General features: G+C 35.5%; 1 long non-coding RNA gene across 1 annotated transcript; it reads left to right on the top strand.

Annotated features, from left to right (window-relative positions):
• The first annotated feature begins 430 nt into the window (after window positions 1-430).
• Window positions 431-1795, top strand: LOC131700657 (uncharacterized). The gene is made up of 3 exons (XR_009308465.1): window positions 431-491; window positions 1035-1094; window positions 1688-1795. It is a non-coding gene; the product is annotated as an uncharacterized LOC131700657 (long non-coding RNA).
• The last annotated feature ends 20408 nt before the right edge of the window (window positions 1796-22203 follow it).

Genomic DNA, 22203 nt, shown 5'->3' with positions numbered 1-22203 from the left:
ATTTAGCAACTTTTTATATGTTAGGTAATTGTATTTAGTATTGGATATGAATGATGAAATAAATTTAGCAACATATTATTATTATTTTAGAAGCTTTTTAACGTCGCCTACTCGTCAGGGTAGTAACTAGTATTACAGTATAAAGGTATATTTTGAACTTTTCATGTCATGTTAATAAACTCATGTTAAACATGATGATGCCATCCTGTCAGTTACCAGTTGAACACTTTCAGGCAACTGACAAACTAGCTTCAACAGTTTACATAATATCTACCAATATAATTACTCAGTTAGTAAATACAACCCACAGTCCTAGCTGTATGTTGCTTCTGTGATAGGGAAGAAGTCTATTGTACATATTGTACATGCATTTGTTTTATATTCTTTTACTAAAAACTTTTGGAGTAATGTCAGATTTTTTTAAATCCTAGACCGTTTAAATGGTCCATCTACAAAGTGTTGATATGCGCGTTCAGAAATGAAAATAACAGGTACAGTTTATTGCTAATTTACTCATTCTTTTGGCGATTTTTTAAATTAATAAATCGCAATTCTTAAAGAAACAAATGCATTTTGCACATTTTAAATCCGAGCTAAATAATTCTTTCCAATCCATTAAATCAGTTAGTAATGGAAAACCCCCCAGTAATTTCTTGTAATATATATATATATATATATATATATATATATATATATATATATATATATATATATATATATATATATATATATAAAATTGAATTATATTTTTTTTGGTTGAATTTTTTCCTTTCTGTTTGAATCCCATTGTTTAGAATTTCTGAGCACACACTCCTATGTTTTAAAGTTAAATGGTAGCCTTGATTTCTTGTACACGTACAGTGTGGCTCTTTGCAACAATGAATTATATCGATCGTCTCCCTCTGCTGGCACATTCGTGGTATTGCAAGATATAATCCGATAACAGCATAGTTGGCTAAATTGGACAATAATCTCTTGTTAATAATGTCTTTTTCTAATACTGTTTACCCTTCTGTGTACTCTTTTTTTGCCAGGTTGTTGTTGTTGCAGTTCATCAGGAAGAGAGGCAGAGATCCTATTCATACTACATCCTGGTGACTTTCTAAAACAATTTAAAGCAGCCCAGTGGAGCTCTCAGAATCATGTCTATCTAGTACTTGTACAGCTCACTCTACCCCTAGTGAATGTAAGAATACCACGTTATTCTATGTAACATTTCTTACATCTGTTAGAGACAGACTGATGGAGGGGGGACCGATACCACCTTACTCAAATGTTCAGGCTCTTCATGTATCTTAGTTGTTTCTTGCAAATTCTTAAACATTAGCAGTTTGTCACAATGGTACAGGTTCCTCCGTTACAAGAATCACATGGAAACAGAGAGCAGAAAACACATCTTTACAAAGCATGTGGTGAGGGTTATGGGTTGGGTTACCTAGTCATGTTGTTGATGCTGAATAAGACCCCACTTGCTGCTTATAGGAAGTTGGGACTTTACAGGAGTCAAAGGTTTGAGATTGACACAAGATGACTTTTACAGACTAGTTTCATTGTGCAGTTGGAAATGTGGCAATAGTCTGCAGTAATCAAATAATCAATGCAGTTTTTAATATTGGCCACTGGATGGCAGAAGAGAACTAGTCCTGAAGCGTTTCTAAATGTGGTCCCTGGTGATTTTGTCATGCAGAACAGGTACAGGTGGTTGATAAGGATTTAAATAATGAAGACAGAACAATTGAAAAAAGAAGGCAAAGTGACAACTACTTCTTAGAAGAAGAAGAAGAAGAAGAAGAAGAAGAAGAAGAAGAAGAAGAAGAAGAAATTATGAAACAATTATAAATGTAATCCATAAAAAACTGTGATTCCAGATTCATTCAATACAGTCATCGATAGTATCTAATCAATACTTCCTTGCCTTTACCTCTCCTATCAATGTTAATAATCATTATTCCATTTATTCCATTTTCATAGGGTGTACTTTTGACTCTATTCCACTGATGCCCACTCCAATGTAATAATAGCAAGGGATCTGGCTACTGATCATGTTGTATCTCCAAATTACTTGCAGATCTATTCATGCAATTTAAATTAAACAAAACGGCTAAATATATCATTTAAAGTCGGTTTATTTAATACTGATATTATATTTTTAAAAGGCAGTGCTAATCAGCAATATGTTTAAAGCCCTCTTAGGAAAAAATTCATAATTACATTTTTGTTTTACTTTTAAAATCCTTTTACTAGAGTACCAAAAAACAGTTTGAAGGCAGATGTGTAGAATGCAAAGTTAATCATAAGAAGTGTTGTGTCCTGGAAAATGTCTACGCCTACAATTGCTGGAATAAGCATTTGCATGTTTAAAATGGTTGATAAATCATTGTTTAACAAGATTTCTGTAAACCACTTACATGTACATCAACATAATAAATTGCTGTTTGGTAATGAATGGAACTGTTAAGAACTAGATTTAAGGTGACAAGCTTTACCATCACTTTCATTATTTAAAGAGAATGCAAATAGAGAAAGAGGCATTGTAAATAGAAAAAAAAAACTGAATGCAATTATTTGGACATTCTGAAAGCGCTCAATATAAACTTTGCTATTAAAATTAATGTACAAATTCAGTTTCTTTCTGTAAAATGTAATTGAATTCATTTAACTTATTTATCTCTATATTATTTATAAAAACTGGAGAGGAATACAAAGAAGAAAATGATGATAAATAGAGAAAATACCCAGGAAATGGGAACTGCTTCCTTATTTAATTACTGTGTCAGACTGAATTACTTCTGAGATCTACAAACCAACCACATACATACAGTATAGCACAGTGGCATTTAATATCATAGTCAGCTATCCGCATCTGGGAGGTTGTTTAACACACAATGTGTATTATTCTATTGAGTAGCTGGATCAAATCTGATGTTGTTCTCATGTAATTGCTGAGTAGCTGGTTAGTTATTGCTTTGGGTAGCAAGGGTTACGAGTTCCACTTATGGACTTACCAAATGCTTACCTGTGCAATACATAAACACATAAAGGCATACAAATGTGAACACGTATACTGATATTAATAACGCATGCTTTAATTACAGTTGTTCCGAGCCAGCCAACATTCTGTATGTTATAACTATATGCAGGGATTCAAAAATACATAGCTGAAAGGACTTTGTTTTAAAATAAATAGGCTTCTATTTAGATGAACTGTAGTTGGTTTTGTTGGTACAGTACTATATTTTCAACAGAAGAAGCATTTTTAATTCCGAACGACATGATTCTGAAAATATCGCTTGCCAAAATGCATCATAGTATCTCAAATGTAATGATTAACTGTTTTACGTTAGAGTAGCTGGTCTTGTTTGCTTTGTTTTTGCTGCATTTTCGTCATGTGAAATCGGAGGAAGTGCTGTGCAACTGCACAATAAAGAGACTGATTTGTCATGCAAAAAAAGGGCTGCGACAGATAAACAAATAAATTATAACATTGAAGAGATGGGCTTTGTATCAGAAAACTGGTGTCTGAAATCGCATGTGACGGGTAAGTGCATTCATTTGTTATATATATATAATGGGAATTGATTTGTTCCTTTATACAAGGACGGTAAAACACAACTGACATGTATCTGAGTGTCGTATATATATATATATATATATATATATATATATATATATATATATATTACATTACCCTACAGTGTTTAGTTTTTTTGTGGTATCACTTCACTTGCAGGACACTGACTGAAGGAAATACATTGCCTGGATATCTTGGTGTTATGCAGAAACTGTGTGATAATTAGAGGTAGAAATACTGTAAGTGCCTGAAACAAAGAAAAACTCAGAACTGCTTAAAAGCATATGACAATACAATAGATATGATTTTTTAAGACTTCAGTCCATTTTAGTTAACTGACAGTTCTGAATTGACATCATTATTTTATTTTGTAATGTAAAATGTTGATAAAAATGATATAATAATAAAAAAAGCCGTGATGGGATAGTCAGGAACCATAAGCATCAGTTACCTTAAGTCCCAAGATAAACCAGTATTTTGTAGTATAAGGCATACTAGCAATTAGTCTATAACCCTAGTGGCCTTTGAGTTGCCTTGAGATGTTGAATTCTCAAAACTCCCTTCTTTTAATGATTTAATCAATGGCAATATTTAGATTCAACACCATTTAGATCAATTTGATAATTGGGTTTGAATCCGAGCTCAACCACCTGGAGACTTACACTGCATTCTGCATTCAATTAAAAATGACATCCACAACTTTACTCAATTAAAGGTAAAACCTGAACGATGTTGAAGCAAGATAATTCATTAGTACTCAAATGTACCACTTCTCATGAGGCTAACTTTATAGTATTTCAATCTCAGAAGCAGAGACGTTTGGATATGGATAGCAAATTATTTGCACTTTCTACGTACCAGTAAGTTCCAAGCATTACGCACAGTCTACACGAATGAAATGACTCTATATTAGCATGTCTCTGACTACTGAAAACATCATCATGGTGTGGTAATCACGGCTTAGTGCACCAGAACCACTCTCACCTTTAGCAATAATGGGCCTCTCTGTCTGTGATTTCTCAATCAGCCTGGGACTGGTGGTCATGAAATTCTCTATTGCACCCTACAAGAGAGGGATTCCCCTGGGGAAGGTTTGAGGAGCACTGGCAAGGCGGTACAAGAAACACACAACAAATGCACTGCCCGCCTGGCGTACCTAGGTCTATGAAGACCTCAGTCTCTAGTGTTTGCAATCTGGCATCTCTCATGTAGAAAGACTTACAAGTGCAGGGTTTTTAATTGCAGGTTTAAAGCTGCAGTTTCCCCACAATCAAATCTGTTTTATTAGTAAAATGTGATTCCTGGGCTGCTCCACTCTAACATAGTTCTGTGCGCTATAGTTCATTAGAACCTGGACTGTGTTGGATTACCAGTTGGTTTACATTCCCTGAAGGTAGTATCAGCTGATGGCACCCAGGCTCTTTTGTTGAAATAACTTCTACTCCTACTACTACCTGCAGCGACAGGAGGTTAAAATAGGACCTGAAACTCCACTGTAGGGCACAGAATTAATAAATCATTCGATTTCTGTATTTAAAAAGGTCAAAACATGGTGACCTGGCCAAAGACAACATACTGTACAATTATCATCCATCACAAAAATAATACAAAATAAAATCAATGGTGTTATATTGCATATATACAATAGTTACATCACAAACACAACAGCACCACAAATAAGTAAAAATGAATGCATAAAATACAGCACATTCGGTGATAACAATTACAGTCATTAACGAATTATGTAAAGCATTCCAGCTATCTGGTGCTGCAGATTCAGACGCACATCTACCAAAATGAAGAAAATTTCAAATATTGTTTTTATAAATGGTGTTTCTGTGAAATGCAATGCTAGCTAATAACCCTCTTAAAGCCAAACGATGCACATTACATTAGAAGTTGCTCATGTGTTTTTTTTTTGCTCCAATTGAATTTAGTCAAAGACTTTGGATGGTAACTCATTTTTCCATTCTTTCCTCTAACCCATTGCATTCTAATTTTAACCCACTACCACAAAGCATTAAAATGATAAATGAAAGAAACAGGCAGTTCCGATGCTTAAACCAAGTTTAAAGTTGTCTTGTCAGTTTCCTGCTGTGTTTGAATAATGGAGTCTCCTGATAAAAGTTGAAATTTATGACTCTTTTCTTACTATCAACAATGGTGACCACACACTGGTTAACGGGAACTAGCAATTAATGTATGCAAATCAGACAGGGTGAAATAGGCAGTTCCTGTCCAGAGTTAATTTCTAGGAATGTATGTCATGAGGTTATTTGAACAAATCCATATTTCAGATCAAGCTGTCTATGTGATTTTCAAAAATCACGTTCGCTCTGAAAACCACAGGACCGCCAGTATTTTTTTATGGTAATTATTCTTAATGCCCGAACAAACATAGCTAATACATGCTAACAAACCATCATACATTAACTAATTATATTGATCTAGTCACATACTTACAAAAACAGAACGCACTGTAAAAATATTGTTTCTAATTTGGTGAACAAAGGCTGCTCTCTTTTATTTTCTCCTGCAGTCTAATTATTCCAAGCTGTTTCAGTTTTCTATTAATCATGCTCAAATTGTAGGATTTTTCGCTTCTTTGGCTGAGGTGTGAGTTGTGGGTTGACTCCCAATTAAATCTCCCCCTTCTACCGGCAGGCAGTCGCTAATGGGATTTAAATGTTTGGAAGGCTTGACTGGGACATGCGGAGTGCAGAGGGATTTTGGCAGTGATGAAATATGCTTCCACTACAACAGGCAGAGATGAGAAAGAGATATTAGCACCACTACCTGAATGAGTGAAGATGATGCTTTAACATGTTCTAATGCTCTTTGTCATGGGGGCTTTGATCCTACTGAGGGTATTTAGAGTAAACCTTTGACAGCAGCAACAGGAATGTGCCACAAATGATGACACCTTGGTCACAAGCAACAGTGACACAGCTCCTGTGTCACAGAATTGTGTTTGGCTTTGTTAAGATAAACATATAATTACACTGGTTTATTTAAGTAGGATACACTTGCTGTAACACATACAGTAATTTAAATGTAACCAAAGCTGTTTGTCAACATAGCGTTTTGTATCTAGTAAAACAAAGTAAGAATTATTTTGTTTTTACAAAATCACCTAGCATTCAATTAATCCAGTGTCATCGATGTCTTAATTTTAGGAACTGTTTGAATATTTAACATAATTATTCAACAAAGACAAAGGTTAATGGCCATTCCATAGCTACTATAAAAGGTAATTAGCTTTAGTGACAAACAGCATAACACCAAGAACAGCATGAAAAATGAACAAATGCAGTCTCTGTTCACTAATGCTCAGTATACACTGGATTCAGCACTGAAATTACTAATTAACACATCCGTGTTTACTCTGCCACATCAGTAGTCCTTGTTAATTTGCAAAAGATTCAGTTAAATTAAGCAGCATATTATTGTGTTTTTAGCACGCCTATTGTATTTACTGAGGATTTAGTGGTGTGCAACTACAAATTGAGCGAGTGGTGTTTTCCTTTGAAGTCAAATCTAATTTAACTCTTTCAAACGGATTCACTCGCAAAACAAAAATCTGGAGTTTCTAATTAGCTGAAGCAAATTAACATCAGAGGTGACCTTATAATTCCAACTTCAATCCAGCTCTTTAGCAGTAGTCTGCACTAAACAATAAACAAGCTGTTGTGAAAATGCCCTTTTTTCTTCTAAAAATATAATTGTTCAACTTGTTGCACACATAGATCGGCACTATCTCGTTTACAGACATGCATATAGAAGATGTAAGGGGAACTTTACAGAGCCAGAAGTCATTAGCACACTTATTTTTTAAAAATGTTATTCACAGGTGAAAAACACTCACCCCGTTACTAAGCAACTGTGTTAGGTAAACAAATTCAACCTTTCTTGGGGTCCCCAAACAGAGCAAAATACAGGTTCAAAAAAATGTCATAGGCTAAAGTTATTGTCATGAATGTTTCCCACATTTTGAGCTAATCAATGTAAGATTTTCAGAGTTAGAAAAGGCAGTGAAAAAGGTAAAAACAATCTGAAAACGTTCTCCGTGAAATGAGACACCACAACCACCATGTTTTTTATAATGGTGGGTTGGTAGCTGTGGATCATACAGCAGAACTGTCAGCAGAAATAGGTACACATTTCTAATTACTGCCTGAACGGAACAATGACTGAGCTGCTTGCAAGACGAAGCCCTCTATACCACTGCCATCAGTCCTGGTATCCCCTGTTCTACACACACTGGGGCTTTACTAGTTCTGCAAGGGATCTTTGAGTGATATAACAGAGGATACAAAACATTCCAAAGCTATCGAGGCAGCAATACAAAATGTGGTATAAGATTATTATAAAGAAGAAAATGAGTGCCCCAAATATATACAGAGAAAATCTGCCTGCAAATGGGACTGACATTGTGCTTGCTCTGTATAATAACACATTATAGCTTATTTTTTAACATCCGACATATAATGAAGAGGGCTTTCCTAATTTATGAGGTCTTAATGAGGAAGCAATTAAGCAAAAGCATTTCCTTACTGAGACAGAGTGAAGAAACCACTTTTGGCAAAAAAAAAAAAAAAAATGTAATTTTGTCTTCAACAGATAATCACCTTTTCATCCCTCTGTACTTGAAAAATGTAAAGAGGTAAAGTCTGTAATGTCTAAAAACAGGATGTTATCCACAAACTACCCTTTCCATATCCGTACTTTTATATACCTCAATTGTGTAAAAACCAAAGCTGTTTCCTTTCTGCTTTCTAAATGTTACTTCTTTTTGTCTCTTGCTAATACTGACACAACTGATAAGGGAAACTGAAACAGAAATCCTAATTATTTTGGCAGTCTCTTGCCAAGGGTGCCTTTTAACAACCTATCGTAATTTGCATACTCCATGTAGAACATGCATACTTCTCTTATATAACGAACAACTCTTGTATTACTTTCACCTCTTATGTAGAATATTTTAAGCCTAGTATACTGCACACCTTGTAATAATGCAAACCTGTGTAAACAGACAGACAATGTAATAAAGTTTGTAAACTGGTGCGTCTTTTAGTTATAAAATTACGTTATTTCAATCTTGCCAAATTGGTGATCACATTTGACCAGTACTTTGAACTTTTCTACTGATTCTTGAGTTTATTTAGATTGATCTCTATTTCCCCTGCCTCCACTGCTGGGGCAGTATGAGGTTGGAATGAGCTCTCTTTGTGAAATCTAAGCATAAGAGGGAAAATTATATAAAAAGCTTATTTTGTATGTAGCAGCTTACAAACCAAATTAAGGAACAGAAGTAAAAAACAAGCAATGATTATAAATGTAAAAGTGGAATGAAATTAATATTTAAGCGATGAAAGATTAAAGGGGAACAAATACAAAACACAGACTGATGTCACAAAAAAGTACAATTCTGACAGGGCTTAATTATCAAGATCCTAATTATTTTATAAAGGAACAACTACTAGAGCAAACAAGGATAGTGTGTGACCTTTTAACATTGGTCAAATGTATATGGTCTTCAAAAATCACATTCATGTGTATTCCCTTGTTAATTAGTTGCATTTACCCCGGCAAAAACCATACTGTCTTATTGATTAAGATTTCTGTACCAGCAAAAACATATTTAAAAAAATACTTTCTCTGCCAAATGAATCAATACATTCCCATGGTAAATGAAGTTGTGTACTGTATAATTGTTTGAAGAAGGTAATACTAATGACAAAGCATTCATTTAGGGTTCAGAACATCAGAACATCCGGATGTACAGGGTTCGGGTTCAGGCACATTTCAAGTGGGAACCCTCAATATCCTACAATATTTTCCTGTGTCTTGAGAGAAGTTAAAAAAAAAACAGTTTCTGTTATGTAACTGGGGTATTTGACTTGTCTTTACATTGTATTTACTGTACAGCAGATTAAAAAAAAAAAAAAAAAACATAGATGCAAATGTGTTTATCAGTGCCATTAAAAACATATTGATAAAGCCACCAGCTTGCATCATTGATTGACCCATTACAAATGTAGCGCCCGCCCACGTTCCCGATTTAACCACGGGTCGAATACGATAATATAGTTGACTACGCCACCCTTACTAGATGTTATAATTATATAAGGGAAATTGCATATTAAACCCAATCAAAGATCAAACCCCCACACAGACCCCCTTCAATTAAATGAAAGACATAGACATATATGCAGTTCAAAATGCTCCGGTGGAGCTGTTTATTAAAACACAATCAATGATTGTGCAATTCAAGTGAGGTAAACAGCAGCAATTCAGAACATTGATTAGATATAAAGGCAACTCGAGACAGTAGTTGTACAGAATTGATACTATCCAATATTAGAAATAAGACACTAGGTTGGTGTAATAGTATGCAAAATATCCAATATCATGTAGGGTTTAATATTTATTCCTTTAAAACACAGACAAGGACTATGTAGCAAAAGTGCCAAATGCATGAATTATATCAATACTCTTATTTAAATGCACACACTTTAATATGATAGAACAGCAAAATCTCAACACAAAACACACAACATACAGTCTAATAATAAAAAGACAATTTCCTCCCATTGGTATTTAACACCTTAAACTCACAAATTCGAAATGACTTGGTAATTTGGTAAAAGGTTTGTACACCCATTAATTGTACATCCAATAATTCAAAACACCCAATCAAAACTAGAAGATAAAATGTTTAAGAACTTTAGACATCAAGACACAGGAATAAAACAAAGTGGTTTGGAATTGTTTGCATTGATTTTTTTTTACAACATAGTAAAAAAAAAAAAAAAGAGAACTGTGAACCATCTGGAGCATAAAAAATAAGGATTTACTTTTCATGACAATGTCTAATATCTAAAACAAGTGGTGTCGCAATACTGGCTGGCATCATAGTCTCTTTAGTAAAGTCATTCTGTAATCTCAGTATGAAATTAAAGAACATGTCTGAAGAAAAGTGACCATCACTAGTGAATACATACTGTGGTAGGTTTTATCAAAAGTACCTTTTAAATTAAGGCTTTTCTTGCCTTTTGTAGTCGGAGTAGAAACTAAGAAACTCTCAAAAAATCTGTCTGGGACATTTTCCTCACAATATGTCTGCCGTTTATCTGTTACTACTACACTCGTTATTGGGAAATGCTGGACATATATCACATTATACACATTATTCATTGGGAAATGAATTAATCAAGTCTGAAATGTTAAATTCTGAAAATATATCAGATATTCGGTAAAATATGTATCAAAAGTGGCTAACACTTTAGTTTAGGGATCCGTTATAAGTGGTTATAAACAACATAAAAAAGTGTATACCAACTGTTTTGCAAAAACAAAGCAACCCGATACAATTGCTGAGACAGACATATAAAGACAGACAGACACAGGTATAGAAAGACAAACAGACCTGAAAAGACAGACAGACAGAGAGACAGACTATATCTGTTATAAGCGATTATAAACAATAACAAGAAAAATGACAAACATGAAAAATAGTCTTATTATTTCAAAATCGTATTCTATAATTGATAATTGCATAATTAATAACATGTTTATAGATTGATTGTAATCACTTATATCGGATCCCTAAAGTGTTAACCAAAAGTCTATCTACTCAACCCATTTTGTCCTTCTGGTATGAAATATGACACAGGACTCTATCACTGGCATATAACAGAACACTCTCCTGGGACCCACATTAAACTCTTCAGTATTAAAATCCAGTTTACCTGTGACATTTATTTCACTGCCCTATGAGCCCCATATATCAGGCTCTGGCTCTATGATAACAATGCGCTGGGGCTTAAGTCCCTGACAGATGCATATTTGCTGACATATAACCCATCTGAAGCCAGAGATCATTACCCCTGTGAGTGATTGGAGGGCAGTCGTGACTTAACAGTTTTATTTTCCTCCTGCAGCTGAGCTTCTTGACCATGCTAGCTGAGCGGACACAGCCTTTCAAGTCTTGTTACCAGTTCAATGGCTCTATCGTAAAAATGCGCCTCTTCCTCCAGCCCCTTCATCTTGATCATCGCTGATGGGCTATCAATAATTTCAGTCTGGGTGCGCACTAGGCTGAAGGTTAAATAAATTCTGCTTGATTGTTTGTACCCATGCGGAAGAATTCCAATTTGCAACAGATTTTCTTACAAGCTGGGGCCGCGTGTCACGCAGGTTAAAAGAAAGCTTCTGTAAGCACTGTACTGTATACACATGCTGCAGGTGATGCACTGTGGACCCAGGACGATAGAGAATGCAGAGAGGTGAAAGATTTGGGCTGCTGGGTACTATACTTCTAATTTAGATTGTGTTGCCCAGTACCGTATATAACCTCATTACAACATTGTTTTACTTGGTTTGCATGTCAGTGGAGCATCCATTGATTTAGCACTGTTTAAAAAGGGGCTAGTATTCGCTGTTAAACTAAATGTTTAAGAAAAAGTGAAATATTCACATATACGTTACTATTCATATATCATAAGTTGTGATGTTTATTTTTTGCAACACAAACAATTATTACAGTAAACACGTGTTTAAAATTAGTTTATATATATATACATACATTTGGTATGCATTTGGTTTTACAGTGTGAGTCAGTGCTTTTATTAATACTGATAAAATGCCTCTAAAAATGCAGATTCTATTCACGCTAGTCTTTGTGGACAACAAAAAGTCACCTAATCATTTTTCACAACTGACTGCACTTGGCAGTTCACAAATGCGCGTAAAATGCTGCTCAACCTCTGAGGTATATAGAAACTGGGATTCCATCCATGGAAAAAATAAATATTAAGACTTTTATGAGCCACTAACCCACACTCTCTTTCGTAGGTTGCTGACTGTGTCCCAAAAGAATTGCTCTATGATTGTTACTCTTTTCAGTCCTTCCTTAATTCTTCATAATACATCATCAGAGTTCACATTTCTTACACTAGCTACTAAACTGGAATGTAGCATTCTCTTTTTATAGCCCTGAATCCACACCCACACACCTAAGAACTTTCTAATGATTGCCAGATTAGAGGTCTTCCGAGAGTGTATCAAATAAAGGTAGGCTACAATTGTAGTTTAATTTTTATGGTTCGTAAATCATCTTGCACTTTCTAAACTACTAGTTACTAGGGCAGGTTTAAAGTTACACTATTATTAAACCTTGTAACACCCCTTTGTGTACGGTACTTGCTATGAAGACATAATGCAGTCTTCAGCAAGAGCAGCACCAAATACAGAGCATATATTGAACAACATATGCAGAAAAGGTCATTTACGGTGAGCATGGTTTGTTATTTCATACAGTATGTATTCAGGTTATATATCATTTTGATGCTAAGTTTCCACAGTTTTGGTGGTCAGTGTCTCTCGTATCTTGCAGGATTAATGGGTGTGCAGCAATCTCTGTACAATTCTAAGGATTTACATCAACACCCTTCCATTCTGCAAGTGTCTATTGTGCCAGTCATTGGATTTGTACAATTTTTCAGCATTCAAAAAAATAAAATGTCCAATTTATATTTGCAGTTGGGTTTTGATTGATTTAAACGAAGGTGGATATAAATACTAACACTGATTCTATAGTTAATAAAGTAAAAAAGCTTCTAAAAATCAAATCCAACATTTCATTTTAGTCTTATTTTTGGGTATGATTTGAATGGTGATGATATTTAGATCCGCTGCTGTTCAGATCAGTTTATTAGACCCCAGTAATTAAATCAATGCAATACATTGCAGGAGCGCTACACAGCCAAGGCAATTCAATTGTTTTACTGCGTCCAAAATATGCTTACGTCAGTCACAGCGTTCTCACCTTATTAAATATATATGATCTATATCTGGCCTAATATTAAAACAGCAAATTACGACATATTTAATGACAAATAGTTCATTAAACATGACAAGCTTTCTAAGAGCCGGGGTGGTAGAAACACTTTCTGGGATAAATGCTTTTCACTCAGCCACTGAAAGCTGTTCAAATGTCAACAGCAATGTCTGTTAATGTCTAGTGCTTACTAATAATGTCCAGTGCTGTGGTACCATGGGTGCAGCGGGCTCAATCTGTGAGTCACGCTTGGCATTTCTGGGCCACTGGGCTAGAGGTCTTCATGAGTCTACCCGGACCCGAGGACCCGAAACGGGTTTTTGGGTGCAAAATTGTCACGTAACACTTGGGTCGGGTCCGATTTTGTTTACTAAGTAATACTTTGGTACTAAAAATCATCGTTTATAATTCCTGTTGCGTGGATTGTCTTCCCCCAGTATCACATGACATGGCTTGCAGACCTCAGCAGCAGACACGTGACCCATACTGAAGGGGTTTCTTTTAGATCACCTTAATAGTCGGAGTAATGGATTTGTTTATGGAGGACGTGAAAGAAAAACTTAAGAAAAACAAATTCCATAAACAAAAGCTCACAGAAAAATGCAAGTCTGCGATGTTGGAATCATTTGTTGTTATTGTGGACAAAAAAGGAAAACGAGTTTTGTAAAACAAATTTTCCATCTCAATTCCATTTGCTCCTGTGTTAAGTTTGTAATAAAATCACGCATTTACGACATCGTACTTCAGTTCATTTGATTTTCAGATAATGTGTTTATCTTTGTATCTTTTACACAAACATATTATATATTTAATTTTACAGTCCTCTCTGTAGGTTCCTGATGTAATAAACACTGTCTGTAGTTCAGCCAGGTTTCCAGGTTGACTGGATAAAAACACTGCTTTCATACTGTTTCTAGTCAGTGCATATACCAAGCTGGGGAAAGGAAAAGCGTTCCACTGTTTTTTCGGGCCGGGTCCGTTTCCGGGTCTAATAAAGGATTTTACATCGGGTCGGGTCGGGTAAGTAATTGTCGGTTTGTGGTCGGGTCGGGTTGATTAATTTGGACCCGTGAAGACCTCTAAACTGAGCACAGTGCTCTCAGTCGTCGCTCACGTTTCAACAGTAGATGGCACTGAAGGGTGACTGTTATTTCAATTTAGAGGCCAAGGCGTGTAGAAACCTCAAATCATGTTTTACAACAAAGGTGAAGAATGGTGCAATAAGACAGACAGGCATATATTATATATTAAAAAAAAGAGAGTGCCGGATAGTGTTTTTAAAAGTGGTCATAAAACAAGAATAATGACGCTGTTTACAGCTAAATGACAGTTGTCAGCTTCAATGGCTGTGATTGATGACCAAACACCCTAGTGTGAAGAAAAAAAAAGAAAAAAACCTGAGCGCCCCAAAAAAATGAATGACTGCGATTCAGCATCTTTAAATGTGCCACTTAATATACTGCGAGCGTAATTAAATTTCCAGCCCTGTGACCTTGAGACCATTTCCAGAGATAATAAATGAGATCAAGAGTTAATCAATGTAGACACAACTAGCAGTGTCCAAGGAAGCACGACTCTGTCACAGCTTTGTCAAGGTCATGACAGGAATTAAAGCGACTGGCAACGCCAAACAATACAATATTTAGCTTTTGGTGGAGACTGAAGATATCTGCCTATTGCCTCCCGAGCACCGAATCCACAGTTAATAGATTCCATTTTTTAGAAAGCCCAATCTACACACTGTTATTAGGTATAATATTTATAAGTGGGTTGAATGAATCACAGTGCTTTCTTTTGATTGCAGTGACCAAATACATTTCCAGGCTCTGCAACACCATGTTTGCCTGGATTTGTTGTAGGAATGAACAGTGATATGTTTTATTCAGGAGAGTTATTTTCTGAGAATTTATACACTGTTAATGCTGTTTTAAATGAGGAAACCTTTTTTTTTTTTTACCTGTTAATATTAAGATGATAATTAAGGGGACAATGAAGATTTGGTCCCAAATGTTTGTTTGTTTTTGGACATTTTTTTACGCAAATAAAAATAACTTTATATTGATATTCGGTCTTACCAACTTATATTGACAACATACATGCTTCTCCTCTACTACTCCTACTACTCCTACTACTACTACTACTACTACTACTACTACTACTACTACTAATAATAATAATAATAATAATAATAATAATGAATTATAATAATGAATTGTATTGTTACGCTTGAAATGTTTTTGCTTACGATTGTAAGTCGCCCTGGATAAGGGCGTCTGCTAAGAAATAAATAATAATAATAATAATAATAATAATAATAATAATAATAATAATAATAATAATAATAATAATAATAATAATAATAATAGGTATCAGTAATATAAAGCTATAAAACGTAGATTAGTCATTGTGTAAAATGTACTGTATTAAACTGCAGGTCACATCACAAATAAAAAATCCTCAACTTGTCATGGTACTAATTTAAACAAAAACTAAAGGGTATGTATTATTCACCTGTCTCCCTAGAAATACAGTTAAAAGAGGCTTCCTCTAAAGAATAGTGTGACAGCTGTGTAGTCTATCTGTCGGCTGCTGTCTCTCGTAGCAGTAAAAGAGCAGCAGAAATTATAATCAAAGGTTAGCAATATAAGCAAAACTGTTTATATGCTATAATAGCAACCTATTTCATTATGAGATTAAATGTTTAACCCCAAAAGGAACATTTAAGATTTTCTCTCAGTACTGCTCAGGTTTATTCACTCTCACTACAGTAGATACAAAAACTACAAAACATTGTATAAAAAACTACTTATGTGCGGTTGCTGGGATTTTTGCAATGTTACTGACCTAAAAAGGTTGATCAAAGACTGTTGCAACTCTCGAGCCTGAAGCGAGTATTAAATTGGACCATTCTATGTTTTGCTCTGACAAATTATACTCCAGAGCCCTACCAATCGTGTATTTTCAATATTTTATTATTTTGATCCTTGAGCAAATCAGGAAGAAGTTAGAAATAACTTTAGCAGAAACTATTTACTGATTTCTTCCCGTGTGATGATCTATGTATCTAATAGACTGTGTAGAAGAACCTGAGTGGATAGAATCTATTCCTGCTTTATTCTCAAGGCAATCTATTTACTGTCATACAGCTGCTCTGGTAGAACCCAGAACCACTCACAATGATGATGACAAACACCATCAAATAGTAATGAGATGCGTGTAGCTGAGGCAATCCTAGTGGATTCCCTGCTACTGTAAAATGCTCTAGAATACCATCTACAGTAGCTGTGGCTTATCCTGGCTGGGTATAAAATCTGTCTTTAGGAATATGTAAACCACTAGGTAAGATCCTGTTCTAATTCGTGCAGATTCTGTAACTTGCTTTGATCGCATTAAAGAGTAAGGACCCTATTCTGATGAAATGAGTGCAATCACAAACGAAATGGTTAGAGTCAATCGCGTCTGCCCCGCAGGGAGTGGCTTCTGCAAAAGTGTAATTCTGATGGAATTTAAAACCCAGCACAAACGTATTTTAAACATTTTAGACCTGTTTAAACATTAAATAAACCAAAGTAGATAATATTTCAAGGAGCACTATAAAAGCCTAAAAATATTGGAACTTGCTTCCTTACTAAAACAGTGCAGTCATTTGTTAAAGGCAAGCATGCAGCATCCCCCAGCAGTTTGTTTGAAGCGAGGTGACTGTGCTGGATCGTACCAGTAGTACTGATTTAACTTGGATACAACCGACAGGAATACTTTTTGTCTGCGCTGACTTGCAAGTTTGTTTTCTGAAAGCTGTTATTTGTTTTACATTCTGTTTAGCAGCCGCTGTAGCAGCCTTTCGTTATCTAAGGATGTTATTTATTTATTTTTTTACTTTTCTTTCTTTGATTTCCTCTTTCTCAATCCAAATGCCAGAAGTTGCTACTTAGGACTACTTTGCTTTTATAGTGTGTTCAATTGTTAAAGGTCCTGATTGCACACTAAATAAACCTGGTGTCAGCGGGTCTAATGCAGTGCTCAATTGTCTATTTGGGACCCCATTGCGCAGTCATCAGAATCAGAAATGTGGTTTTAATTTCCTTACACTTCTGCGGTTTGCAATCATTCTGTGCTCCTGGGTTCTGGTTCTCCAATACTGAGTCATTTTAGGAAAATCAGCTTGCTAGGGGAATTCTGAAATTCCGGCACTGCACAGCCTTATTCATTCTATTCAAATCGTGTGACAATGTGATCTTTGAGTTCTGCCAAACCCACCTACTCAGAATGTCTACAAACATTATCAAATAGTAAAGGGAATGTAAATAAGCTACAATTACTTTTTCTGATCCAATGCCTATGAAAAAAGACTAAAATCCAACAAGCTGAGACAAATTACATATTAACTTTTTCATGCAACAAAATAAGGATGACCTGCCTTCATGCCATCATTAATGTTACTTGAAATGTAAGCAAATGTCTTTTTTATTTTAATTATCATAATCCCTTTATGATACATGACATGTCCAACCTTTGTAGCATTTTCTGTATCAATGTAATTTAAGCTATCAATCATGTTAATCCAACAGGATCTGCTTTCATTTTTTCTCTACTTCTTGGGAATTTGGTTAAATGGCAAAGTGGATTAATGAACTGCCTTGTTAATATAGCTTTCTGCTCGCTGTCTGAGCTTGAATCATGACCACATCAACAGCGGCCAACAAGCTTTCACACTTGATGGCTAATCAGAGATCAAGTGGGAGTAAGTTCTGGAGGGCTTGGCCTTGACCCAAATGTCTATCAGTTTATATTGTGCTGCTTAGTACTGTAGATTTCAACTACCTTTGAGACTGGTCCCAAAATATCAACTATACCTGATAACAGTGTTCGAATGTCTAATTGCTGTGCTATGTGATTGAGACTAAAATGCACACAACCCCAAAGCAGCTTGAAAAAGCATTTGCATTTGAAAAGAATTGTTGAAGATTGTGTGGAGGGAGGCTGATGCCTCATTTGAAATGAATGCAGCTCTTATGTAATGCCCCTGCTTATATTGTATGTTAGATTGAAAGCTCTCAATGATAAACTTGTATGTTGTACAACTTTCAAAGAATGTCTCTGGGATATGTGGTCCCAGGGTGTCATATAGATTCAGCACTTATTAAATTACTTATTTACTCTCGTGTGTGTGTGTGTGAGAATGTAAGGTTGTCAGGGATGGGGTTCAATCTGTCCCTTTGGGGAATGGCCGCACCTGTGATTGCTGGCAGGGACAGATTTAACCCCATCCCTGGCAACCTTACACCCCACACACACACTTTATACTAGCAGTGTTTGTGTATATATTTGTTCCATATTTCATCAGAAAATTGGAGAAAACCAATTATGTAACTAGCTTTTTTATTTTTTACAAGAGAGAATTAATTGAAGGTGTTATTTAAATATAAGAATGATGCACCACACCAGCAGTAATAGATGTTATGTTGAAAGAATGGTTTCATTGAACTTTAACTCATAAAAAGATTTCATCAGCACCTGCACGTCAGCTGCTCTATCTTTATTTAACATATCTGCGTCGAGGACAGTCATTTTTCACTCTGCCAGAAACCCCTAGAAACGGCAGATCAAGTGTGTCATTACTATGCCTAAACTCTCAGCCTCTTTGGCATGAGGGATTAACCCTTTAAAACCGGTATATTCTAGAACCTCCCCCCAGCTATTCGTTTGCCTTTCAAGCATCATTTACTGCACAGGGAATCAACAGAAGAGTCTTGGCAATGACTCAAAGCACCAGTGCATACACCTTTCACACTGAGGGGCTATGAGGGCCTGACACTACCAAATGGGTTATGATCTCAAATCGAACAAGGAGCACAGCAAATTTACAGTCTTCATCATATCAGTGCTTAGCATTTTTACCCAGGGAAAGCTTGATAATCAAATTCTGTTGAGTCAACTTACGCTATGGCAGCGCCTTGAATATGAAAGGACTGCCTATTTTAGTTTTGTGTTATTTATTTGACAAAACAGTCTGCTTTACATCATGGTCCACGAGAGGCAAGGAATACAATAAATATGACAGTTTTATTAAAAGCATTCGCCAATACAAGTACATTTACACAAGATGTATAAAAAGCTGATTTTAAACAGACTTTGTTTCTGAGATATGACATACCGCATGTTTTTAATGCAACAGAAATGAAAAGGTAGATAAAAAGCTCTACAGCTTGTGTTTTTGCTCTGCTGTCAATTTAAAAATGATTTGTTTTTTTAACAATAACAGCAACATGTCCCCTGTTGCAATGAGTTGCCATAAAATTAACAATTATTTACCCTTGTAATTAAAACAAAACACATTAAGCAAGGTTTAATCAAATGAATAAAAAATGTCACGGTTTTTGGCCAAATGACTACAAATTGTATTTAGTCTTGTGGTCAACTGCTTAAAAGCTGAAGTCGTTGGAGTCTATTTAACAACGTCAGTTTTTAGATCTGCCACTCAATAGATGAACTGAATATTGTGCAAGGTGGCTGGTTTAACAGAACCTATGTAAAGGAACCAAGCCACAAACTGTTATCCTTTAATATTGTTGCTGCCCCTCTCCAGAAAACATGAAATTATGTTTATGATATTATTAATGCAGCTGTAACTAGTTTTTTTATTTTTATTTTTTACAAGGGAGAGAATTAATTGAAAAATATTCCATTACCACCACAGTCCAAAGTATGCATACACGGTATTTGTCTTAAAGACATAAACCTTATTTAAATGGTAACTGCAAAAGCCAATGCAATCTATTCGCTCAATCAATCAATGTTATTGCTCAGTTCTCATTATCATTTACTGTTGGGTTTCAAATGGTGACTCAGTGCAAGTCAACGATTTGTATACATTATTTACAGATATAAAACTTTCCAAATCATTTTAATGAAGTGTTGGGACTTTCTGTTTGTTTGCACAGAACACAGAGTGTTTAACCCATTCCCTGCTGTGTGCTGGCTGCTGCAGGAGTAACTGAATGGCAGAGGAATGGCAGTAAGGAAGTTATCTTTGTGAGTCACCTGGCAGTGCTACCTGTTGTTTTGTTTTCTATTTGTCATTAACGGTAGTTCCTAGCCAATGCCAGAAGCAGTCAACAAGGGTGAAAGTTTTGGCAGCTGAATTTAGTTAATAACCGCATATTAAATATTAAATATCACATTTCAATTTCAGGTTATGTTGCTCCAGTAGTGAATTAAATCCTTCTCTAATCTGCCTTTACCTGGTTTTGAGCTTGTCTGGAGAATCCCAAATGCCAGCACTGACCAGACTTCCTCATTGCATTCAAATCATGTTACAATGTGAACTTCAACTCTGCCAGCCCCATCTACTCTATATTCATATAGACAGAGAGTAAGTGGGGCTTGCAGAGTTGGAAGGTCATATCGTCACATGAATTGAATGGAATTAGGAAAGCTCTTCAGTCCCAGCACTTATATTTTTCAAGACAAGCTCAAAGTAAGTTTAAAGCCAGGTAAAAGAAGATATATATATATTTTTTAAAAACGGAACCCAAGACCACCCAGAATGATTACAAACACCACACACAAGTAAGGGGAATGTAAAAATGAAATTAAAAAAAAAGAAAATGTAATCCTGCACAAAATTAATCTTCATCACAAGAAAAAAAAGCATTGATAAGTGTTTAAAAGAGACTTATGATGGTATGTGAAATTGTATTTATTTTCAGCATATATCAATTATTATTATAACACATTGATAGCATAAAGCAAATTTCACAGTTTTAAAAATGAAAAGCGTTCTTAAAGAAACTCATGGTGCAGATGATTTGCTTTTATAAAACCTTAGCAAATAAAACCTTAATGTCGTCAACAGGATTGCTGGGATTGCTAGGTATTCAAAGGGAATGTGTGCTGTGTAAATCCAAGCTAAACCCCAGCTTCCCCACCACGGCTGACAACCGCTCACAGAACTTGTTAAACACAGAAAGAGAATTTATCTCCCATATAAAGTCAACACACAGCTAAGAAAAGAAATGAGTGCAGGCAGCAATGCCAAGATTAATCTAAAAGGACGCCGGCAAGTCTTTTGAGAGGAATTACAGTAGACAGCCACAGCCTGTGTTTGCACTGTTTACTGATTGATGGTAGACAGCATAGCAAACAATCCATTTACTAACTCCCAACAACTAAATAATCTGCTCGTTTCTCAGCCTAACTCGAATGCCAATAGAATATTGACAAAATGTCACCGGCCCAACGGGAGCTGAGCTGATCTCGTTATGGCACCATTTTTCTTTCTGAGGGGTCAGCTGCATGGCAGCTGGACAAGCTACTTTATTACATTAAGTCATGTACTTTAGCTCCTACTGGCAACACACTGGCTATGGTCTATACATTCCATTTGCACAGAGCGGAGAATGCATATGTGTTTAAAATACAGATTCAGTATCACAGAAATATTAAAAGATACAGGGGTTGTGTAATAATAGAATCACCCGCTATAACACTGTTAGTAATTAGTCTTGGATATGGAAGCACCTGCCAACCGAGCACCTGCTGCCAACCTTCTTTCAAAACCTGCCTTGCCCATGCAACTGGGAAATACAGCTTCTATATGTTACAAAATACATGTCCGAGATTTGCATGACAAATGGATCACATTTTTTAACAAAAGTTTTTTTTCTTTAGATGTCATAATGATTTCAGAGCTTAAAATGAACAAAATAAGGTGTCTACATGTACCATTTACCATGACTCCAATCTTTAAACAGCTTGACCATCTTACCATTCATGGATATGGAATTTGAAC

The sequence above is a fragment of the Acipenser ruthenus genome, chromosome 24 (assembly GCF_902713425.1).
Source record: "Acipenser ruthenus chromosome 24, fAciRut3.2 maternal haplotype, whole genome shotgun sequence".
In the NCBI taxonomy this organism is placed as follows: Eukaryota; Metazoa; Chordata; class Actinopteri; order Acipenseriformes; family Acipenseridae; genus Acipenser; species Acipenser ruthenus.
Note: the sequence above shows the minus strand (reverse complement) of the source record. Positions and strands in the feature narration are given on the sequence as shown.